This window comes from Gracilinanus agilis, chromosome 3 (assembly GCF_016433145.1).
Source record: "Gracilinanus agilis isolate LMUSP501 chromosome 3, AgileGrace, whole genome shotgun sequence".
Taxonomy (NCBI): Eukaryota; Metazoa; Chordata; class Mammalia; order Didelphimorphia; family Didelphidae; genus Gracilinanus; species Gracilinanus agilis.
Genome location: NC_058132.1, coordinates 367,003,565 through 367,028,154, shown reverse-complemented (window position 1 = coordinate 367,028,154; position 24,590 = coordinate 367,003,565).

The following is a 24,590-nucleotide window of genomic DNA, read 5'->3' as shown; positions in this document are numbered from 1 at the left end:
ATTGAGGAATTTTTCCTTTTCCAAGGGGGATTAAAATTCCCCCAAAAGAAATTCGACATCCTCAAAAGTAGGGTTGAAAAGAGTGAATACCCGCTTTAATTCTTTTAAACTTTTGTAAGGCTTTTTGTAGAACCTAGGAAAATGCCTTTTTAAAACGTCCATGTCACTAGGAGTGAATGCCTTGTATGTTTTGACATGCACCACCCCCTCACCAGGTTGTCCAATAGTCCTGTCCACTATTGGTAGTACAGAGACCACTGCATTCTGAATTGGTTGTTCTTTTTCAATTTCCTTTTGCCCCCCAAATTTTGATTCTACAATTTCTAGTTGCAAGATCGTATGTTTATCAAGTTCCTTTCCTTCACATATTTGCTTTAACACTTGGAAGTTTGATGTTTTCTACTAGTTCCTTGCTATCATTATCTTGTTTTGGATGAGATGCCTTGTAATAACTGAACAGATGAGTCAGGACCACTTTTGAAATTGCCAAAAAATGCCATAGAGACAGAACAATTGCCACAGCTGTTGGTATGAAGCATATACATTCAGCTAAAGTGAATGCAAACCATTTGTAATAGTCATAGATTTCAATTAATTGTTGTATCAAGTTTGGTACTTTTATCAGCCAAAACGTATATAATCCCTGCATAAAAGACCAAATAAGCAGGGACAGACTTCTTAATACAAAAATCATTCTTGTGAAATTCATTTTCTTTTGCTTCAGAAGATAGTAGGTTTCATTTGACTTGTCTCGCCAGATGTAATGGGGATAATTTGAGGAAAGGTATGTGGTATGGGGATTTTGAAAGGAGGTTGTCAGGGACTTGCTAAGTAGGAAATCTAGGTTACAGGTAGGCTGGGACAGGGAGATTCAGGATATAATATAGCTGAAGACAGGGAGTACAGCACTTAAAGGAAATAGACTAAACTGAAATTAACTACTGGCTTTAGTTAATTTCACAGGAAGGGACTTGTTTTGAAGTTACACCTTCCTTCAAGATGGATACCCCGGCTTCCCTTCAAGCCCAGAGTATGTTGGTTCTTTCCTCTTCTTCCCTCTTTTAATAACTAACTGACAATTAACTAACAGCTGTTGAACTCAAAAGGATTTATTATCTTCAAGGATAATTTGTCAGGAAAGTGGATTAAAGGAAGCCCTAACTGTTGTCTCAGGAACCTCAGGTGGGGGAAGGGAGGCAGAGATGGAGTCTGAGTAAGGACCTGCCTTTAACTCAGCTTACAAAATGCTCTTGATAGCTAAAGGGAATAAATGATGACTGACTAGTTTCTTTATATCTAATACTGTCAAATAATAATTAACCCTTCATAGATTTGAACTCCTCTCTAATTACTCTCCTTATTAACTCCACAGACATGTAAGGTAAGGGAGGGAAGGTAGGAAATAAAATAGGGAAGGAAGATACAAAGGGTTTATCTAAAATAACAATTTCTTAAATAAAGATTTCAAAGCCAGGCTAAATTTCAATTCCACAGATAGTTAAGGAAGCCCCTCAGCTGGTCTGAACCCTCTCCACGAGAAACCCAAACCAACTGACCTTCTCCCTCAAGATTCCAAACCTCTAACTGATTCCAGAACTCAGCCAAAGCTTGAAAAAAACTATCATGTCCCCCTGTCTCTATGCTACATTTCTTAGGCAATTGACATGCATTGCTTAATAAATTAACATATTCAGAAGATCATATTTTTGTTTCCTCTGTAATTTCATCTTTTGATGGGTTAAACTGTCCAGAACCAAAAGATAAAGGAACTGGGGGCAGACATAGAGAGACCAGCTACAAACCTGGGTGGCAAGGGCAATAGACTTTTATCTGAAGGCATTGTCTGTGAATTCATTCTTCTATTTAAAGTTGAAAGTTTTTTGTTTTCTTTTATTGGGAGTAGATGGTTTTGGAAGGCCTTGGCAGGGGGACAAGAGAAAGCAAGACAGCAAATGTGCAAAGAGCACTGTACATTAAAGTTAGCAGATGGTTTTTGAGAACATTGATTTCTTTCAGAATTCTTTTCACAAAGTTTAATTTATAAGGAACATATAGAGTCAATGAAAACTGTCTACATTATACCCTTCTATGGATAGTTTCATGTCAACAAAATGGAGAACACATAAACACACACACAATTACAAAAATAATTTTTCAGATGCCCAACCTAAGAAAACAGATATCTCAAATAATCTGATAGTTGTAAAGAACTACACAAAGGGGGGGGGGGAATCCTGTTTATAAAGGTTTCAAAAAGAATTTCATTAAAAAATTAAGAAAAAATTAATACAAATAGCAAAAAATATTCAGAAATTTGAGAAAAGGAATTCTATCTGATTCCTTGTATAACATAAATTAAGTCATTATATTTAAACTGGTATTCAGCACAACAACATAACTATAAAGTTATATCGTTTATCAATATTCCTTCAAAAATTTTATAAATTCCAGTACAATTCAAAAAGTAAATTAATTCAAGAAATAATTCAATATGATCCAATGTCATTTTTATTAGAGATTCAAGGATAATTTAACTTAAAGAAAATAATTGAATTATATTATAAGCAAAAAAATAAATCTCAAACTACATCAATGTCTGAATAGTTGCAGAAAAATCCTTTGTAAAATGTAATATTTATGATAAATATTGAAAAAGGCCATTAAAGGCATTTCATAAAAATCATAAAATGGAAAAAAATATAAACCAAAAAAAGTAAGTAATGGAGATTCACAAGATTCATTTCCATTTGTCTTAAGGGTAAATAAAAATTGATATAAAATACTAAATACTTCTGTATTTTAAATTATAGAGTACCCCTTAAAGAAATAAAGAATTAGTCAAATAGTTGGAAGAATATTCTGTATTCATTACTGAGTTGTGCCGATATGATATAAATAACACTCCTACTAAAGTGAATTTGCAAATAAAATATTATTACAATGAAATTAGAGAAGAAATATCTTCTGAAAATACTGTTTGGAAAAACAAAATCTAGAATATTGATGACACATTGAGGGAAAAAATTATGGAGTTAGGGAATAGTATACTTCTAAACCTCAAACTATTTTATGAAGCACATGCATTTTAATAATTCCATATTGTTTAGAAGATAGAAAAATAAATGAAAGGAAAAAGTTAGGGAAGATATAATATGAAACCATGAAATTAAATCTAATGTTAAAAAAACACTAAAATACCTTCGTATTAGATTTAAAAAACTATTGGGGAACCTGGAAAACATTGTAGAAATTTTTCTTAGACAAATATTGTACTTCATAACCAAAATAATTTTAAATGGACATTAATATTTTAAATATTCCATAAAATTTAGAAGAGACATAGATCATACACTTTTTAAAACTATTAGTAAAAGATCAAACAATGGGTATAATCAGTGACAAAATTTATAACAGATAATTTTAATTTAAAAATGAAAAGCTACTGCACAGAAAAATCTATGTTTCTAGATTAAGAAGGAAAATGGCAAACTGGGGGAGAAATATGTAGCACATTTCTCTCATAAGGATTTAATTTGTTATTTAAGCATAGATAGAAATAGAGATAGATTTTTATATAGTTATACATCAGTTATATTGATATACATAACATACATACATATATGCATGCATATGTATTTCATATATACATATATATCAATAACAACCTTTCTCAGATAGATGATCAAAGGATATAAGCAGTTCTCAAAATTAGAATTGCAAATTATTAAGAATTATATGAAAGAGGACTCCAATTCATTAATAATAATTTAAATATAAATTGAAATAATATTGATCTTTCATTTCAAACCCACCAATAGGCAAAGATTACAAAAATGACAATGATTAGTGTTGGAGATATTCAGGAAAAATAGACATATTAGTGTGTTGTGAGTAGAATGTTGGTACTATCATTTTAGGAAGCAATTTATTATTATGTGACTAAAAATACTTATACTCTTTAACTCAAAGTTTCAAGTACCATGTTCACAAGTGTATTTATAACAGTACATTTTCGGTATGCTAGCAAAGCAATGGAAATATATATATATATATATATATATATATATATATTAACCCAAAACAACTAGGAAGGCCTGCATTAAAGATCTATTGTATCAGGGTCTAAGTGTAGTGTAAAGAAGCACACCACAACAGACTTCACCAGCAAAAGACTTCAGGGTTGGCTAAATCATCAACCAAAGTTCTGGAAAAAATAGTCAGACAACTCCTTGGAAGTAGTCTACTTCCAAGTACAACTATAGTAGGGATCCCTATGCTGATTCTGGGTGTAAGAGTCTTGTCACATTGCCCATATGCAGATCCAGATTATAGTTCAGGGACAGGGTCTCAGAGAGAGAAGGAACAATAGCACATACTAGTGCTTGTGGCCATAGGGGAAGAGAGGACTCTGGTCACAGTTTCAAGGCAGAAATGAGTGATTATGGTTACTCACAGATCAGAGCATAGGCTGGAAATATATTAAACACACCTTATATCATACCACTTTGGAAGAACTGAAAGTAGATAGATCTTCAGAGCTAACCTAGTAGGCAGGTTCACAAAGAACCTGAGGCTTAGAACACTGCTCCCTTCACAACACTTACAAAGACTAACTTTAACAATCTTTTAACTTAAGAGGAAAAAAAGAAGGCTTAAATGTGACCAAAAAATAAAAACGAACCTCTACATAAAAAGTAATTTTGGTGACAAGGAACACCAAGGCAGAAAATCCAGAAGACGACAAAATAAGTACTGCTGCATCCAAAGTCTCTAAGAAAAATAGATTTGATCTCAAGCCTGAAAAGAATATATGAAGAAATCAGAAAAGGTTTTTAAAAAGCAAATAAGAGAGAAAGAAGAAAAACTGCAGAAAGAAATGAATGATATAGGAAAATCATGAAAATGAGTCAGTAGCTTGTTAAAGGAGGCACAAAAAATAATAAAGTTAATACCTTAACAAACAGAATAGAAAAATTGACAAAAGAGGCACAAAAATCCACTGAAGTGAAGAACTCAATAAAAAAACATAAAAGGTCAAAAGGAAATACACAAAAATGCTTTGAAGAGTATTATTCCTAAAAAGTAGAATGACCAGATGGAAAAAAAAATGAGGTACAAAACCTCACTCAGGAAAAACATATCTTAAAAATTATAATTAGGCAAGTAGAAGCTAAAGACTCCATAAGACATCAAGAACCAATGAAACATAATCAACACAATGCAGAAAAATAGAAGATAATGTGTAATATCTCACTGGAAAAACAAGAGACCTAGAAAATAAATTCAAGAAAGAACAACTATGAATTATTGTACTACCTGAAATCCATGATAAAAAAAAAAGCTAAGACATCATCTTTCAAGAAATGATCATGGAAAACTGCTAGTATATTCTAAAAATCAAAAGGTAAAATGGAAATGGAAAGAATTCACAAATAACCTCATGAAAGAGATCCCCAAAAGATAATTCCCAGGAATATTATATACAAATTCAGAAAGTAAGTCAAAGAGGAAATATTGCAAACAACCAGAAAGAAACAATACAGATATTGTGAAGACACAGTTAGAATAACATAAGATTTAGCAGCTTATACATTAAAGTTTCAGAGGACCTGGAAAATCGTATTTCAGAGGGTAAAAAAGCTAAGACTTCAACAAGAATCACTTACTCAGCAAAATTGAGCAAAATCCTTCAGGGTAAAAAGGGGCTTTCACATTCAGTGAAATAGAGGACTTTCAAAAATTCCTCCTAAAAAGAACAGAGCTGAATTGAGAATATGACTCTAAAATACGAGTTTCAAAATAAACATAAAAATAAATGGGAAAAATAGATAAAAATATTCAATAAGGTTAAACTATGCCCATATCTACATGGGAAGTTGATTCTTACAACTCCTAAGAACTTTATCATTACTAAGACTGTTAGAAGGGGTATATAAAAACAAAGGGCAAGGTTGTGAGTTGAATACTTTGGGACTGATGCAGGAGAAACATTCAAATGTGTAGCAGGGTCTTGTCCTAAGGATGGGGCATTCCACTCTATTCATTCCAGAAGTAAGAAAAGAATTTTATTTGTAGAAGAAGTGGTTTTTGCTGGTATAATAGCCTAACAATTAGTGGACTAATATGTGGCCTAATCAGGTAGCCTTAGGAATAATTGACAAGCCCAGGGCTTGTAAAGTAGCCTCTTTGGAGCTGATGGTATGAAGTAACAGCTCTGCTGTAGAGTGGCAGCTTCCACCAAGGAATGGTACTTCCACACCATTTGGATCAGGGTTGGCATATTTACTGGGACTGGTAGCTTAACTTCTCCATTTCCAAACTCAGGTGAAGGTCCATAGGGAAAAAGGAGCATGCACAAGATTAGGAGCTTCTTCTGGAATGCTAGAGTTCCCAGTATGCAGGTTCCATGTTCCTCCATTGTCCACCTTGTCATCATTTGTAAATGTTGGAGAGGTCTTGCTGCCCTTCTAGAATGGGTACATGGGGTGGGAATGTGATACATTAGAGGACCAGTATAAGTAATTTAATTATTTCTAAGAACAATATAAATAATTAATAAGACCAAGTAGGTACAAAGCCCATGCCCAGTATAGAATGTTACAGATCCAGTACATGGAGGGGGTAATTAAACAATCTACAATTCATGCTTGACTAATACTGATACTACATATTCTAAAGATGATGTTTAATGCTAAATAGTGAGAAATGGAAGATTTCAGAGTATGAAGGTCCTGTTCTTATTTTTTTTTTACTTTACTGTGAGTTCACATCAGGATGATGCCAAAATATTAAATTAAATTAAGGCATGAGTAAAAGGAAAGCAATTAGAGCTGTATGTGGAAGAATGGGGTAAATTATCACATATAAAAGGAATCTGAAAGCACATTTACAATAGGGGTGGGAATTACAGGAAGTGGGAAGGAGAGCATATGAACTCTCATTGGAATTGGCTCAATGAGGGAAGAACATACACAATCAGTTGGATTTAAAAAGCTATCTTAACTCTTGGGAAAATAGGAGAGAAAGGCAAAAATAGAAAGGGGGATGGGAGGGTTGATGGAAAGAGAGAAATTTGGAGGGAGGTGGCGAGAAAATAAATATGGGAAAATAGGATGGAGTGTAATAAACAGTAATCATAATGGTTCAAAGAAATTTTTAAAAATATCTCTAATAAATGCTTCATTTCTTAAATACATAGATAAATTAGTATAATGTTTAAGAACACAAGTCATTCCCCAATTGATAAATGGTCAAAGAATATGAAAAGTCATTTCTCAGATAAAGTAATTAAAGCTCTTTATAGTCATGTAGAAATACTCCAAACTACTATTAATTGGAGAAATGAAATAAAAACAACTATGAGGTTCCACTCCACACCTATCAGATTAACTATTATTTTAGAAAAGGAAAATGACAATACTTGGAATGCTGTGGGAAAATTGAGACACTAAAGCACTGTTGGAGGAGATGTGAACTGATTCAAACATTCTGGAGAGCAATTTGGACCTATGCCCAAAGGGCTGTAAAATGACATACTCATGGACCCAACAATACCATTGCTAGATTTGTATCCTAAAGAGATAAAAACAACAAAAACAGCAACCAAAGGATAAGGACTTAAGTGAACAAAAATATTTAAAGCATCTCTTTTTATGGGGGTAAAGAAATGGAAAGTGGGAGATACCTATTAATTGGGGAAGGGCTGAGTATATTATAGTATATTACAGTAATGGAATATTATTGTGCTGTAAGAAACTATGAGCAGGTGTGTAACCTTAAGCTGTTATGTATGCAGCTGCTTAACTTAAATATTTGTGGTTCAAGATTTGCTCCTGCAATAGGACACATTTCTCTGCAGCACTTTTAAGTAAAAAAGGTAAAGAAAAATAGGTTTATTATTATTATTATTATTATTATTATTATTATTATTATTATTATTATACAAAGATCCAGCAATTTACCTTACAACAGACAACACACAGACACACAGACACACACATATGTGTGTGTATATACATATACATGTATATACACCAGCAATGATAATAAGAGATAGAAAAAATAAGATAGCATCACTGAATCTGGGATACTCCAACACCTGGATATTCTTATCTTGGAAGTCTCTTTGTTCAAAGCATTTCAGGGTCCCATTCAGGAAAGCCCCAGGCAAACATCTTTCCTTTGGGTGAGACCTCAAAGTCCACTTTCCAGAAGGAGGTTTTTATTGACCTCAAAACAAAGATGGCTTTTTTGCCAACTGTATTTTGCATCACTCTTTCCAGAATCCCAGTGACCTGGCTAAGATCCTGAGACCCTAGATATGGCCAGGCACAAAACAGGTCTCAAAATTTAATCAACAGTCATGAAAATGACACATTTTGTGAGATAAGAGTTAATCTCACAGAAGTATGTTTATCTTCCAGACTGTCAGAGATCTTGGGAAGCAGCTGTGAACTCTGGCCAAAGTTCAAAGCAGCACCAGGCTCTGATGGTAAATGTGAGGCTTATGATATACAACAGGGAAGATTTACTAAAATTTTACTTTAAAACTTCATGAAGGAGCTCAGAAACCCTGGGAAAACATATACAAAATGAAGCAAAGTAAAATAAGCAGAAGCAAGAAAACATTCTACACAGAGACAGGAATACTGTACTATGAACAATTATAAATAATAGTTATTATCAAGATCCAACCATTCTGGAAGGCAATTTGGAACTATGTCTAAAGGGCATTAAAAGACCGCCTGCCCATTGATCCAGCCATACCACTGATGATATGGAAAAGAGATGATAAGGAAAAATATTTGTACAACAATATTTATAGCTGTGCTCTTTGGGGTGGCAAAAATTGGAAAATGAGGGGATGCTTTTTGGGGAATGGCTGAAGAAATTGAGGTATCTGTGAGGTATCATACATCCATTTGTGATGGAATACTATTGTGCTAAAAGGAATAATGAACTGGAAGAATTCCATGTAAACTGGAACAAGCTCCAGGAATTGATGCAGAGTGAAACAAGCAGAACCAGAAGAACATTATACACAGAGAGGGATACACTGTGGCACAATCAAATATAATAGACTTCCCTACTAGCAGCAATGATCTAGGACAATTCTGAGGGACTTATGAAAAAGAACACTACCCACATTAAGAGAAAGGAGTGTGGAAGTAGAAATACAGAAGAAAAACAACTGCTTGATCACATCGTTCAATGGGGATATGATTGGGGATGTAGACTAAATGATCATCCTAGTGCAAATACTAATAATATGGAAACAAGTCTTGATCAATGACACATGTAAAACCCAGTGGAACTGCTCATTGTCTTTGGGAGGGGGTTGGGAGGAGGGGAGGAAAGCACATGATTCGTGTAACTATGGAAAAATTTTCTAAATTAACTATTTAAATAAATAATAAAATGAACTATAAATTATAAAAAATTAAACAAAGTTATTCTCAGCAATAAAATGATCCAGAACTAGACCATAGGAGTCATTATAAAAAATACCAACTGCTTCCAGAAAAAGAGTTGATAATATCTGAATCAAGACCAAAACAAACGTTTTTTTTGACTACATATCCTTCCTGATCTGACTAACCCAAATCTTCCCTATTCTACAATAAACAAACACTATTATCCTTATAAGAAATACATGATTCTTAACTTTGTCTCCAAGTTATAAAAATAACAAAGGCCAGCTGGCTGAGCCTCAACAAGAATCAAGTTAGGACTCTGAGCCTTAGCAGACTCAGAGTCCAAACTAAAGACCATATCTTTCTTTGGGCTTTTCAGAGATAAAACAATCTATAAAACAACAATAGACAGTCACAAGCGTTTCCCAGGTTGGAAAAGGAAATCACTTAGCTCCTTCAGACTTTTCCCTCCTTTCCTTCTACCTTCAGACAGTGAGAAGAGAGAGAAAAGAAAATCTCACCTGCGCCCAGCACTCAGAGAGAGAGCAACTCCCTCAGAGCAACTACCACAGAAAAACAGTTACACCTCCCACACACACTGTCAACATTTGAAACTGACACTCTCAGATCTGTTTCAAACGCCAATTCTTTCTCAAGCCAGCTTCTCCACTTCATGCTTCAAAACTAATATAACAAGACTTAATTTCTAATATCATCTTCATAGGAGAAGGAAGAGTCTTTTAGGTAATAAACTCTAAATAGCAAGATTTCATGGACTTTATGTCTCAATCTAGTCTGCTATATCAAATTTTTTTTAAACCCTTAACTTCTGTGTATTGACTTATAGGTGGAAGAGTGGTAAGGGTAGGCAATGGGGGTCAATTGACTTTCCCAGGGTCACACAGCTGGGAAGTGTCTGAGGCTGGATTTGTACCTAGGACCATCCTGTCTCTAGGCCTGGCTCTCAATACTCTGAGCTACCCAGCTGCCCCCTATATCAAATTTTGTATGAAAGCTGGACTATTTCCTACTTACAGTCTGATAAAGAATGCTGTTGTGTTTGATGTGGATCATTCCTACAAACAACTGATATAAATGGAAAATGTATTTCTGAAACCTTTACCTATACATTTTTTGCTGTGTTAAGTAAAGTAGATGAATATAAAAAGCTGATTGCCTATGAAGGCTAAACCAGTGTTCCTCATTGAGAACGGAATGGAGAATGGAACATTCAAGATGTAAAATGGGGAAGGCATGGATAATCACAGATTTTGCAATAAACTCCTAAAAACTCAGGAACATATTTATTTTCACTCACATAAAGATTTAGAAACTGGGCAATGTGGATTTACCATGTCTAAAGAGCTTCAGAAGGTAGAAAGCTTACCAGAGAGATACTGAAAAATACTTATGTGGTGACTTGAGGAAAAAATGAAATAGTACAAAAAAAATTAAAATTTAAAGTGTTAAAATCCATAATTACTCATTCAACTGATACATGTATGTGCACACACGCACCTACATCTAACAAGTAAAATTTTACTAATTCATACTAAATGGAGAGTTCAGACTAATTTATTGAAAAGTACAAATTATAGACAATTCCCAAAGAAGCAGTTATGTTATTGAAAGAATATAGATTGAAAATATAGATAATGTTATTGGTAATTTGGATACAATTGTATAAACATACATATGTTTTTAAAGTGCTTAGATACCTTAAAATATTTTGTTATCTCTTAAGTTTCCAAACAATGTCCATCCCATTCTGTTTTTTTTCTGCTTTCTATGGGCATATTTTATCAAGGAAAATAAAATTTTATCCCAAACTTTGTCTAAATTGTCTTAAATTTTTAATTATTAGAATTCCCCCAACCCTTTCCTCATCTCCATTCTTCAGACCATATCTAACCAGTTGAAAAATCCCAAGGGTTCATTCATTAAAGTAGCTTTGAAGCCAGAGATTGTATGAAGTGTACACTTGGTCTTCTACCAATTTTCCTCCAAGTTACTCCAAAACTTCCTCATGACATAGAGATGATTTTATATTACAGAAATTTATGACAGTATAATATAAAGACTGGTAGGTTACACATGCACACATGTATACTCATGTGCATGCGCACTTGATGCATAATGACACCTTTATGCATATATTCATGCATATGTTCATACACATTTCTATGTATGTCCACTGTGTATATATGTGCATATACATGCATATATTTCATATATATATATATAACTAAATGTCTGTTTTACCTCTGCACTTTACTTTGTAGATGTTAAGGTAAAAAGTTCCCTGCGTATATAGAAACTATTATTTTAGTGCTGTTCTGAAATATATGGTTTAAGCAAATACTTAGGGTACTGAGAGATTAAATCATTCTCTCCTTAGGGTCTCATAGTTAATATCTTTTAGATGCAAAACTTGAACCAAGATCTTCTATAGGCTCCCTACTCATTACATATTCCTTCATAAAGTTTTCCTCTCAGTGTGCATCTCTGTTTCTGTATCTGTGTCCCTCTTTATTTCTGTCACCATTTCTCTTTTTTCTCAATTCACATGTATGAATGTTCACGTCAAAGTCTTATTCTCTCTTCACTGAATTATATGTAATTTCATATATACATACATATATTCATGTATCCAAACAAAATGATTTATAGTTATGCATCTATCTATGATCTCTCCATACATAAAATCATGTATATATTTCTTAAGTGAAAAAATGTAACTGCTATGCAAATTGAGATTAGTCAGAAGTGGGGATGTAAGAAATTAAGAAGATCTTGAAAATTTGGGTCACCATCTGTTGCAAACAGAGCAATTCAGATACTGAACTCAGTGTAATAAAAGAATTTTAAATATTTTCAATTTCTGATCCCCTGAAGAAAGGATCAAAACAGGTGAAAGAGGTGGTTTAGATGTTCCTGGTATTAGAGAAAGTCAAAAGGGAAGCCTTAATATTTGGGTCATTCTAATTGTACTGGTGAGAAAGAAGCAAATTGCATTTTGACAATGACACAAATCTTTTGCAATCTAAGGACTTACTTTTTTCTCACAAGCAAAATTCATGACAATATCACTTCTGGTTTGTCTGTTATATATTCTACTCACTGTTGTAGAGTCTTTTCTTTTCAACCTGGGTTCCAGTCAATTTTGTTACCCTTGCCACACCCTTTCTGCATTGTCTAAATTTCTATAAAGAGCTCCAAGCTATCCTTTAAATATTTATGGATTGTCAAGAGAGCTTTCAAGGGATTCCTCAATTGAGGAAGTATGGAGGAATAATTCCTTCTTTTTTAAATGCTTAACATGGCTTTTTATATAAGCCAGCATTTGCTCTTGGCCCTCTTTTATATTTCCTATTTCTTTCTCTATCTTACTAATTCTCTCTGAGTTAGTGTCATCCAGCTTCTCTGGCAGTTTCTTTTGGGAGAAGTAAAGATAAACTATTCTGCCTACAATCAGTATTATCACACTTACTATCACACCTACATACAGTGCAACAAACAGCCCTTGAAAAGTATTATCTGGGACTATTCTTCCGAAAAAAAACATCATAACAGCTGTTATTATGGATTGTATCCAGTGTTTTAAAGTCTGAAGTCTAGTATTTATTTCATCAGTAATGGTTTGAAACCACCACATTCTTACTCTAGTCAGTAGATGTCACTAGTGGGTAAGGTCTTCCTTTTACTAAATGTTGGGCTATAGTACTAGTTGTATTGTTTGGGTCAAGACTTCCTTTTGTTCCTGCCTGGCTGAGGACAAAGGCTATAGCCTGAGGCTGCGTACTAGAGATAAAGCTCTTTGAGGGTAGACTGGGCTTTTTGCCTGAGGCAGTTTGGGAGTGTCTTTCAAAAGCTAATTTTGGTTCTGGGAGGCTCTATTCAATTGTAAAAGTCTGAAAAATCTCTTTTCTTTAAAGTTATGTGCCTTCTACTGTGGGGGGGAAAAAAAGAAAAAAAAAATGGCGTTTTTTAAATTCTAGCTGGCCCCACCAGGCTTTTGCTATTTTTAAAGAGTTTAAAACTAAAAATACGGTTTTGAAATAAAATAGAACCGATTTAAAGCCTATTTGTAGCCTAAAAAATTTACTCTCTCTAAAATCCACTAATGTCTAGTGCCTCCTGCTTCTATTAGGCTGCTTTTAAATCTTATTCAGGTGTGCTCCTGGCCTGGCTAGGAGAAATGAGCAGTCCTTCTCAGGTGTGGCCAAGGCCAGCTAATAGGTTTATTTCTTTCCTTAAGACAAAGAAACAGCCTAGCTTAATTTTTAGGGCCCCAGGTTTTTTTATCTCACCAGTCTAGCAGCTTTATATGCACCAAAGCTCCAAGGTGTGCTGTGAGAAGGCTGACTTAAGGGATAGGTATAAGGTAGAGAAGAATTCAAGAAAATTCAGGAAGATTGAGGAAGTTCGAGACCTAAGTGGTCAGCCAAATTGTAAGAAAGAGAATTTAGGTATTTATAGATATATATTAAAATATGTGGCCTCCAGGAATCAACAATTCAGGTTGATTCTGTAATTAAATCAGACCCAAGTCAGCATCTGGTTGAGGAGTTTATTTACAATCTGGTAGGTAAAAAGTAGGAATAAAGAGAAAGGGACAGGCTAGTCCAGGTCAAAGGCCTGGACGGAGAGAGAAGAAAGTTATAAAGCTTAATAAATGAAGCTGTAAGCCGCAAGGCCCAACAACCAAATAGACAGAGTTTAGAAGTGACCCAGCTAGGCCAAGGAAGTCAGCCTAACTTACCCACGTGACAATATAGAGTGTAAGCATTCTGTGGTCTCAGGAGATGCTTCTGCTCCCAGTTTGAGACGGCAACTCCCCCCACAGGAAGTTCACTAACTTACTTAAAGAGATAGTGTCTTTCATCACTTCCTGTAGTCCACCTCTAATTCAAATGGACAAATGGCAGTTTCTACATTGATTTGGACTGCTCAAAGGGCAGTCCCTTATTCTTGATTTGTTACTTATTGTCACGTGTGGGTAACTCGTCTCCCCTCTCCACTAAGGGAGGTGAGAATGACATCATTAGCACGCCTAGGTTGAGTGGATTTTTGACTATTAATGGGCTTGAGCTAATTCTATTTACACAATTTTACTATTAAAGAATACAATGAAATATATGCAGATATACAAAAAATTTTATGTGATATATAAATAACAAGTAATAAATCTAATATTAAATTTTATAATCTTTTACAAGTTTTTTTTAATTGATTACTTTTGGTCCTATATGCTATTTACTGCCAAAGAGTTCTTTTTTAGTTCCAATTTTTTTTTGATTGGCCACATCTTCTGCCATGTCTTGTCCTTTGTTCTCCTTTCTGGGGAAGAGGAAAGTTAATTTGTTTGTTTGTTTTTCTGATGAAAAATTCTGATGGATTTAGTTTTGCAAAAATTGTAGATATTTCAGCTCTCGTATAATCTCTTTCTCCAGGCTCCAATTCTAGGCACCACTAGGTCTATTCCAGTTTTAATTCTCATATCCTTTCTCTTGGTCTTCTGTTCTGAAGGGACCATAGAGTGTTCTCCATCTTTCTATATTCTCTGGACACATATTTAGAAAAGTAATATTCTTATCCAGTGACTCAAAAGGCAAAAAAAAAGCTTTCACTTTCTGATCTCAAAGGATTTTGCCTCCCACATATGTTGGAAGTCATAAGGTCAGAATTTGTAGACGTATATGAATATAATCTTCCAGATTAATGAAATTGTTCATTTTTATTTTTGAGGCAATATTGCCCAGTACAATGTTTATATATAATAGTTTTTGGATAAGTATTTGTTTAATCAAATTAAATTTAGAAGTAGAATGGAAATTCCAAACTCTCCCTTTTAAATAATCTTGTTTCAAATCCTCCACTGATGCTTCCTATATGTCATTGGGCAAATAACTGAACTTCTGTTAATTTCAATTTGTCATCTATCTCAGGCAACAAAAAATTATTACACTCTTACTACCTGTAGCATAGGATTCAGCAAGTGCAAATGTGCAGAATGCAGAAATTAAGTGTCTATATGAGAAGGGTGGGGAACTATATTGTTGATCAGCATAGTTTAATCTATTTAAGAGTTCATGCTGCTATGTGGCACAGCCAGGAAAATCTGAGTTTAAATAGACCCACAGACACTTACTAGGTGTGACTCTTGGCAAGTTACTTAACTCCTATTTGTCTTATTTCCCCATCTGTAAAATGAGGACATATTGGAGAAAAAATGTCAAAACACTATAGAATCTTTGCCAAGAAATAAGTCTATGGGTTTATGTAGAAGTAGGCATGATTGAATGTATAAACAATAACAACAGCAAAAATTCCATTAAAGGTTGGTAAAGTTTAAGAAAAATGGGAAGGTAGTAAGGTTCCAGGTTGTAAAAACTGTCAAATATCAAACAGATATTTTTTATCTTTGATTCTAGAGATTACAGGGACTCATTGTTGCTTATTGAACAGGGGGAGCAATATGGTCAGAGTAATGCTTTAATAAGATCCATTTGGCATCTGGATAGATGATGGAATAGAGTGGGTAGAGATTTGAGGGAGGAAGAGCAAATAGAAGGTTGTTATCAGTATTCCAAGTGTCAGATGTGATCTGAACTATATTATATTCATGTCAGCATAGAACAGATAAGAGATATGGACATAAAATGAAAGACATAGGCATTAAAAAATAAGAATTTGAAAACAAATCTCATATGTAAAGTGAGTGAAAGTGAGGTGTGGATCATTACATATAGGGTATGACCCTGGTTACATAGAAGCATGGTGATAGTCTCAAGAAAAAGAAAAATCAGAAGATAGAAATGTTGGTGGTAGGCAAATAAAAAGTTCTGTTTTGAACACCTACTTGAGATCTATTGGACATTTAATTTGATATAACAATTCAGGTGATTATGTGAAACTAGAGCTCAAGAGTGAGATTAATTCTAAATAAATCTGATTATCATTTGAATAGAGATGATAAGTGAATGCAAAAGAACTAAATATATATCAAATAATATAGTATATAGATAAAAAAAGAAGATGATACAGGTTAGTTGTTGCAACATTGAATTTCTCCTTTTTTAAAGGAGAAGAGATTTAGCAAGATTATTTGCAGGAACATTGAGTTCAAGTTAGGATTCTTTCAGGAAAGTGCAAATATTGGAGTATTTGTGGCTAACAGGAATGAATGGGTTAAAGTTGTAGATTATATGATGTTTGAATGATGTAAGTTGGAGAGGTAAGAAAAAGAGGGAACTTTTGGTGAATGTCTTCATTATGTTTAAGTATCAGGCAAAGTTCTCAATAAAGAAGGTAAGCAGAGTGGGAACCAAGGGAGGTTTCAAGAGAGATGAGATGGTTTGAAAGAGATACTTGGGAAGGTGGTATTGTGAATCAATTAAGAATGAAAAGAATGATTTCTTTGCTATTGTTGGGCCCAGATAAGACAACAAATTTATAGTATATCAATCAGCCCATGATTTTCTTTAGCTCATTTCAGCAGCTCATGAAGAGAAGTGAAGGAGGACTTGGCGGTATTAATTGGAGGTTGAGATTTGGCAAAGTGTCATTCATAATAGCTGAAAGACAAAGGAATTAAATTAGAAGAAAGTTAAGCTGGTTAAGTCAGGGTTAAGTACGTGAATATAGGGAGGTTTCCTTATCAGTGTCCTTTTCTGAATTTCAGCTTAAATTTCACAAATGTCTGCAATAAGTAGGTAACCAAAGATCTGTACTTAAACAACCTCCAAATTTATAGGAAATGCATTTCCTACAGTCAAAGGGGAAAATGTTATAAGAGCCACACAGATACTAGCCATCTAGCTCTTTGCCTTTTACTGGTCTATGTAGCACCATAAGGTTATAGTGCGAATATGTAAAATGGAGAAAGTTTCTTCCTTCTTAGTCCTAATGAGAATTTCTTTGCTGTCTTTTATTAGGCAACCTTGCCCCTCATTTTCCAAAATTCCCCAATTTAGAGATAGAATTAGGAAGGAATTTAAGTTAACATCAAGAAACATACTCAGAAATCACTGACTTTTTTTTTATCTTGAAAGTTAAAAAGTGATTTAATACCTTAGGAATAATCTAGCACATCTGAGGTTTGAGGACTCAATGGTATTAAAATATAAAGTACCAATCTCCAAAAGGGATAATCAAGTGCCATTCTTTTCTTTGAATTCTGTAACTAAACTGAAAACTCAAAGCTTCTCAATGTCATTTATTCTAAAATAAAAATGTTGCTTTGTGGAAGGCTTTAGAAATGTGTACAAGACCCTTAGGTTTAAGCTGCTCTCTATAAAAATCTCCTTGAGTAGATACATGTAAATATATAAGGAGAAAAGAGGGATTAAATTTCTTTCAAATAAATAGAGGTTTTTAAAATATAGTGAAAGGATTAGAGGTTTAACAAAATAAGCCATGAAGCTTTCAGTCTTCAAAACCTAAGGGAAATAGTATGAATATCATGAAGGCCCTCACCTTCAGATACTGAAAATATTGAAGGCTTAACTTTTAGGAACAAAAGTTAGGAATTGAATCAGATGATCTTAAAATTACTGATTTTGAACAGAAATTGCCTCCTCCCATGCCGTCTATTATAGCCCTTTCATTTTATAAAAGAGAGAACAGAAACCCAGACAAGTGTCAAATATCACATATGGAGTTCAAATCTAGTCCCTCTAATTAGGTGTCTATTCTTCCTGCTACCATTTTGCTTCCTTATATTTGTAGCAGTAACAGATAGTAGATTCCAAGTGGTTACCACAAAAAGGAGAGCTCCCTGGAGAAATTGAGCTCACTTCAAGATCAACTAACTACTTAAGGGATGAATGACACTTCTGGTCAATTGAGTTTTTTTAATGAAGTTGCAATTCACTTGTTGGTCAGTTCAGTTCATGAAGATAGCTCAACTGATCATCTACATCTAGACTGATTTATGTTAGGACTGACTAGGAATGTATTCATGACCTCTTTTGCTTTTCCTGTCAGGACACAATAAGCCATTTCAAATGGCAAGATCTCCAGTCCAGATTCTGTAGGGATCAGCAATGAAGTGTGATGCCAGAGCTAGAATGCTTTTAAGAAGTTTGACAAGTCTCTATCACTATTCCTATTGCCTTAACTTTTAAAGGATATTTTAATTCATCTTTGACTAGTTAAGACCTATATTACTACTCAATTGGCAATGAGGTAACCCTGGGTGATAGAATGCTATGCCAGCTGAGCATAAACCAGGGTAGTTCTTACTGATATGCTTAGGTTTCAAGGACAAGCTTGAAAAAAGCTGTTATATCTGCTCTCCAAAACTCAGGCTAACTGAGAATTGGGATGACAAGAGTGCTGGCTCCAAGGAATTTTTTTTGTGTGTATTTGTATATTGACATAAATATGTATATTTATATGTTGACATAAATATTAGATGATATGTGTATACATGTTTAGTACATGCATATATGTATAGGATATGTATATACACACAGCCATGCATACATATATAGACAATCTGTATCATCTAGATCTTTTTGTGAATCTATGAAAACCAGGATAGAGATTTCACATGTGATTTCATTAGTATAAGATGAGGAAATGACTACAATTAATATAGCACTGTCTCAAAAATTCATCAGCTTAGAGAAAGTTTTAACTTAGGTGTTCACAAATTTAAACTAGATAGATTTTTTTAGTCATGTATGACTTTGTGACACCTTTTGGAGTTTTCTTGACAAAGATCCTGGAATGGTCTTCCATTTCCTTCTTCAGATCATTTTACAGAGAAGAAAAGTGAGATAAACAGGATTAAGTGACGTTCCCAGGGCCACCTGGTTAGTAAGTATGTGGGACTAGATTTGAACTCACGAATATTGATCTTCTTAAATCCAGACCTGGCACTTTATCCACTATGCCAGCCACCTAGTTTTTGATCACTAGAAAGATAGATAGATATAACTTTAGTAAGTTGATTTCCTTTATAATCCTCTATATTTAATCTTGCACATTAAAAATATTATAAGAAGAGGTCCAAACATTTTATCAGACCACCAAAACATCATCATCATCACTAGCATTTATATTGCAACTACTATGTGCCATATGTTGGGGTAGATCTTTTACAAATATTATTTCTTTTCTTGCTTACAATTATCTTGGGAAGTTGGTGCTATTATTATCTCCATTTTACAGATAATGAAACCATAAATATATATACATATATATGTATATACAAAGGCATTATATATTCCTCAGACAAAATGGGAATAAAATAAATACAAAAGGAGTTGATCAGAGCCAAATACAATGATTTTCAATAGACCATGTTCTTCTAAAATAGATAGGAAAGTGTTGGACTGAGTGTGAACTCAGATGGAATATATAGAATTTATGTGATATACCTAAGGGAAGTAAATTCTTTGGGTGGATAGAAGCACTTTTAATTCAATTCAGTAAACATTTATTCAGCATTTACTATGTGCAATACTTTACAGAGTAGTTGTATAAATAGAAAACCTAGTGTAAAATTGAAATTATGCATTGATGACATTGAGACATTATACCTTGAGCAGTTATACCTTAATTATCTAAACATGAGGCAATTGTATCAGTTCTCCATTCTTCCATAGGTTCCTTATATTATAGATATCCTTCAAATATTGTTAGATGACTCAATGAATAAAACACTAGTTTTAACTCAGGAAGACTTTGAGTTCAAATCTCCTCTCAATACATTATTATCTGTGTGACACAATTTCTTCATCTGTAAATGGAGATAATAATAATACTTATCTCATATAGTTATTGTGGATCAATGATAAAATATATGAAAAGTTCTCTATAAACTTTAAGAGTTGTATGTATTTCTTATATCTTCCTTAAGCATCCATTTCTCTTCCACATTACAATAGAGCACCTAATTTAAAAATTAAAGGTCATTTGCAAGTTCACAGGAGCTTCGAATGTACTATTCCTAAGAAATTCAAGTTTCCTAAGCTTCTATGAAAAAAAACCTATTAAGCTCATAAATCAGCTGAAATGTATACAGGATATTTTAATTTAACTCTTTATCACTTAATTGACTGTTTTCATTCATTCATCCATTTATTCATTCAGCAGTTATTTAGTGAGCACTCACTATGTGCAAAGTGTGATAATTAGATTAAGGCTACACTGCCCATCTTTAGATGTAATCTCCAAAGGTGAGAACACCTCTAATTCTAGGCAGTCAATAATCCACATGTGCTAGAGTGAGGGACAAATCAGAATCAATTGACCCTCCCCCTAGGCAGTACCATGAGAATTGTCTATTGTGATTGGATATGCAAATAAGGAGGCAGGAAGGCGAAGTGATTCATAAGTGACTCCTTTAAAAGGAAAAGGTCCTGATTCAGCTGAGGTCTTTGGCGGAAGTGAGCATCTGGTGAGGACCTTTTCTGATTCATGGAGGAGTGTTGGAATGCTGAGACTCTGGTGGGACCTCTGATTGCTTCCCTTTGAATTGTCATGTGGGTAAGTTAGGCTGACTCTCTCTCTCTTCCCTTGGCATTTCTGGAGGCTCTACCCTCAGGGAGGCCTCTCTTGCCTCTCTAATTGTAAAAGGCCTTGTGGTTAGAAGCCTTGTTTAATTAACCTTTGTGCCCCTCTGCTAGGCCTCTAAATTCTTACCTGGTTCCGTAGTCTGGTCAGGGCCAGAGTTTCTCTATTTCAATTTCCCTACTTTCAACCTTCCTAATTGTAAATAAACTTCCATAAAATCAATTTTGACTTGACATTCTTAATTGAGGATTGATAATAGTTCAATTCTCTGGCGACCAGCTTTTAATATATTGAACCCATAAAATCCCTTTTTCAACCTTACAAAAGTACTATGCTAGGTTTCATGGAGGATGAAAGGAAAATAAAATGCAACCCTTAACTTCTGCTGTTTACAATGCCCAAAGAGAGATAATATGTAAGCAAAGAAGCATAATGTGAAACAATATAAATGCCACATTACTTGCAGAGATATTAAATGTAACAGGAATGGATGGATCATTATGGATTGAAAATAATGATAAGATCATGAATAAGACAAAGTAGGAAAAAAGTATTTGAGGGAGAGTAAGTAGTGAAGTAAAATTTCATTAAAATAGAGGATTCACATAAGTAAATTAAGAGAAAATTATACCAGAAGAGTTGTTCTGACTATTGACTGGAAAAAAATTCTAAATATTGGAGTATAGAGTTTGAACTTTGTCCATAGCCTAATAAAGAACCCCTATTTTGTCCTTCAGATTTTAATTCATCTGATTTTCCTAACATCTAACCTAAAGTATTTTGGTTCAGTCCACTTAATTTCCACAGTAACAATGTTCAGGAGGTAAAGAGGTGGGTTTTGTTCATATTAACTTGAGGGTTGATTGAAATTTTCTGCTTCAGTTCTCCCAGGTGATTTTTTTTTTACTGAAAGATGGATTACTATGTCACCTCTGTATCACACTGCAAGAAGACTTGTAACAGCTTTACTATTTTCTGACAGCATTTGGACATTTGACTTTTTCTGTGGTACAGACACTTCTGTGTTCTTATATAAGGTTTTTCTTTTTCTTACACTGGCATTCTTCATAAGACTTACAAAACTCAGATGTCCTTAACTTTCTTCTATGTTCTTTTGAAAAAAAATATCTTCATGCATCTTTACACACAAGACAGCTTGTCTCCAATATCATGGAATGGCTTGCTTTTGGAAAGGGTTACTTCTCAAGTGTGCTTGGCAGAGAATACCTTGTGATTATATGAAGCAGTCTCATTATTGAACATATTTTGTACAATACTGACAACTTACTTTTGTTTAAGAAGTTCAAGAATTATCTAGTCACCTCATTGATACCCATGGTAGCTCTCTGAATTAAGTGACAACTACAATCTGAGATATAAAAGAGAAAGGCTGACATAAAATGACAATCCTAAACTTTCACAGAAAAGTTATGAATCATTTTGATATTTTGATAGGAATGATTTTATAATACAACAAGCACTGATCTAGATATTTGGGGATGCAAAGAAAAAAATTAAATAGTTGCTACCCTGACACATAAGGAGAAAGAAATGGCAAAACCACTCTAGTATCTTTGCCAAGAAAACCTCAAATGTGGTCATTAAGAGTCAGAAATGATGGAAATATCTGAAAAACAACACCTCAGAAAGTGCATTACAATGGACCATGATGGTAATCTGATTATTTTTCCTCATGTGTACTATTTAACTTGTCCAACTTTTTTTGTTCTGGTTATATATATTTTTTTTTCTGATGCAATTTTTTATACTTCTAATTTGTGAAATTCCTTACTGAGGATTTATTGTGATCAATTCATTTCTATCAGGCATGTCTCTATTGAATTTTTGGGTGATCTTCAAATTCACTTCATGAGAAAAGAAAGTATGACATGATTCAAAACCATATAACATCACTAGAAGAATATAATATTGAAAAAATATTAACGTATCTTTAGGTCTTTTGTTTTGGAAGTAGATAGATTCCTTCAATTGAGTGGCTTAATAAATTCATTTGGAAGGCTTAAGATTCTTTTAAAATCAAGCCTCATTTGGATTTCCAAGTGACCTGTGAAATATAAGTCTCAATATATCAATCTTATATTTACCCTCTGACACGACCCTCAAAATACAGTAAGTAGAAGGACTTCTTGAAGGCCTAAAATGATGTTCAATTGATTTGAGAATTAATATCTTTCACCTATTTTCAGGATGGGAAATATTCTTGATTTGAAGTTCCTTTAGAGATAAGTTATATATTGAGGCAAGATTATTTTCAGATTCATTTAATTATGCAAGGAATTTAAGCAATCAAAAATATCAAATTTTTAAGAAATTGAATTTCTTTTTAAAATACATCATTAGGTCTGGGCTTCTAGGTCATGAGGGCAGCAGAGTAAAAACACATATGAGGCAGTTGGACATACACAGATTTATGACTGGAGCAAAATATTTTGGGCTTCAAATGAGAAAAAGAAGGTAGGAGTGGCGATCATGATTTTTAACAAAGCCAAAGTAAAAATAGATATGATTAAAAAATACAGGGAAGGTTATTACATTCTGATAAAAGGCAGTATAGACAACGAGGAAATAACAGTGCTCAATATGTATGCACCAAATGGCATAGCATCCAAATTCCTAAAGTAGAAACTGGCAGAGCTTAAGAAAGAAATAGATAGTAAAGCCACACTAGTGAGAGATCTAAATATCCCTCTTTCATATCTAGATAAATAAAACCAAAAAAATAAATATGAAAGAGATAAGAGAGGTGAATGAAGTCCTAGAAAAATTAGATTTAATAGATATTTGGAGAAAAATAAATGGGGACAAGAAAGAATATACCTTCTTTTCAGTTGCACATGGTACTTTCACAAAGACTGATCATGTAATAGGGTATAGAAACATTGCAAACAAATGCAGAAAAGGAAAAATAATACATGTAACCTTCTCAGATCATAATGCAATAAAAATAATAATTAGTAAGGGCAAATGTATAGTCAAATCAAAAACAAATCGGAAATTAAATAATATGATTCTACAATACCACTCAGTTAAAGGAGAAATCATAGAAACAATCAACAATTTCATTAAAGAGAATGACAATGATGAGACATTCTACCAAACTCTGTGGGATGCAGCCAAGGCAGTACTCAGGGGAACATTTATATCCCTGAGTGCATATATTAACAAATTAGGGAGGGCAGAGATTAATGAACTGGGCATGCAACTCAAAAAACTAGAAAGCAACCAAATTAAAAATCCCCAGATGAAAACTAAATTAGAAATACTAAAAATCATGGGAGAAATTAGTAAAATCAAAAGTAAAAGAACTATTGAATTAATAAATAAGACTAGAAGCTGGTATTTTGAAAAAAAAACAGATAAAATAGACAAGGTACTGGTCAATCTAATAAAAAAAAGGAAAGAAGAAAACTAAATTGACAGTATCAAAGATGAAAAGGGAGACCTCACCTCTAATGAAGGGGAAATTAAGGCAATCATTAAAAAGTATTTCACCCAACTCTATGGCAATAAATATAACAATTTAGGAGATATGGATGAATATTTATGAAAATATAAATTGCCTAGATTAACAGCAGAAGAAATAGAATACCTAAATAATCCCATATCAGAAAAAGAAATTGAACAAACCAT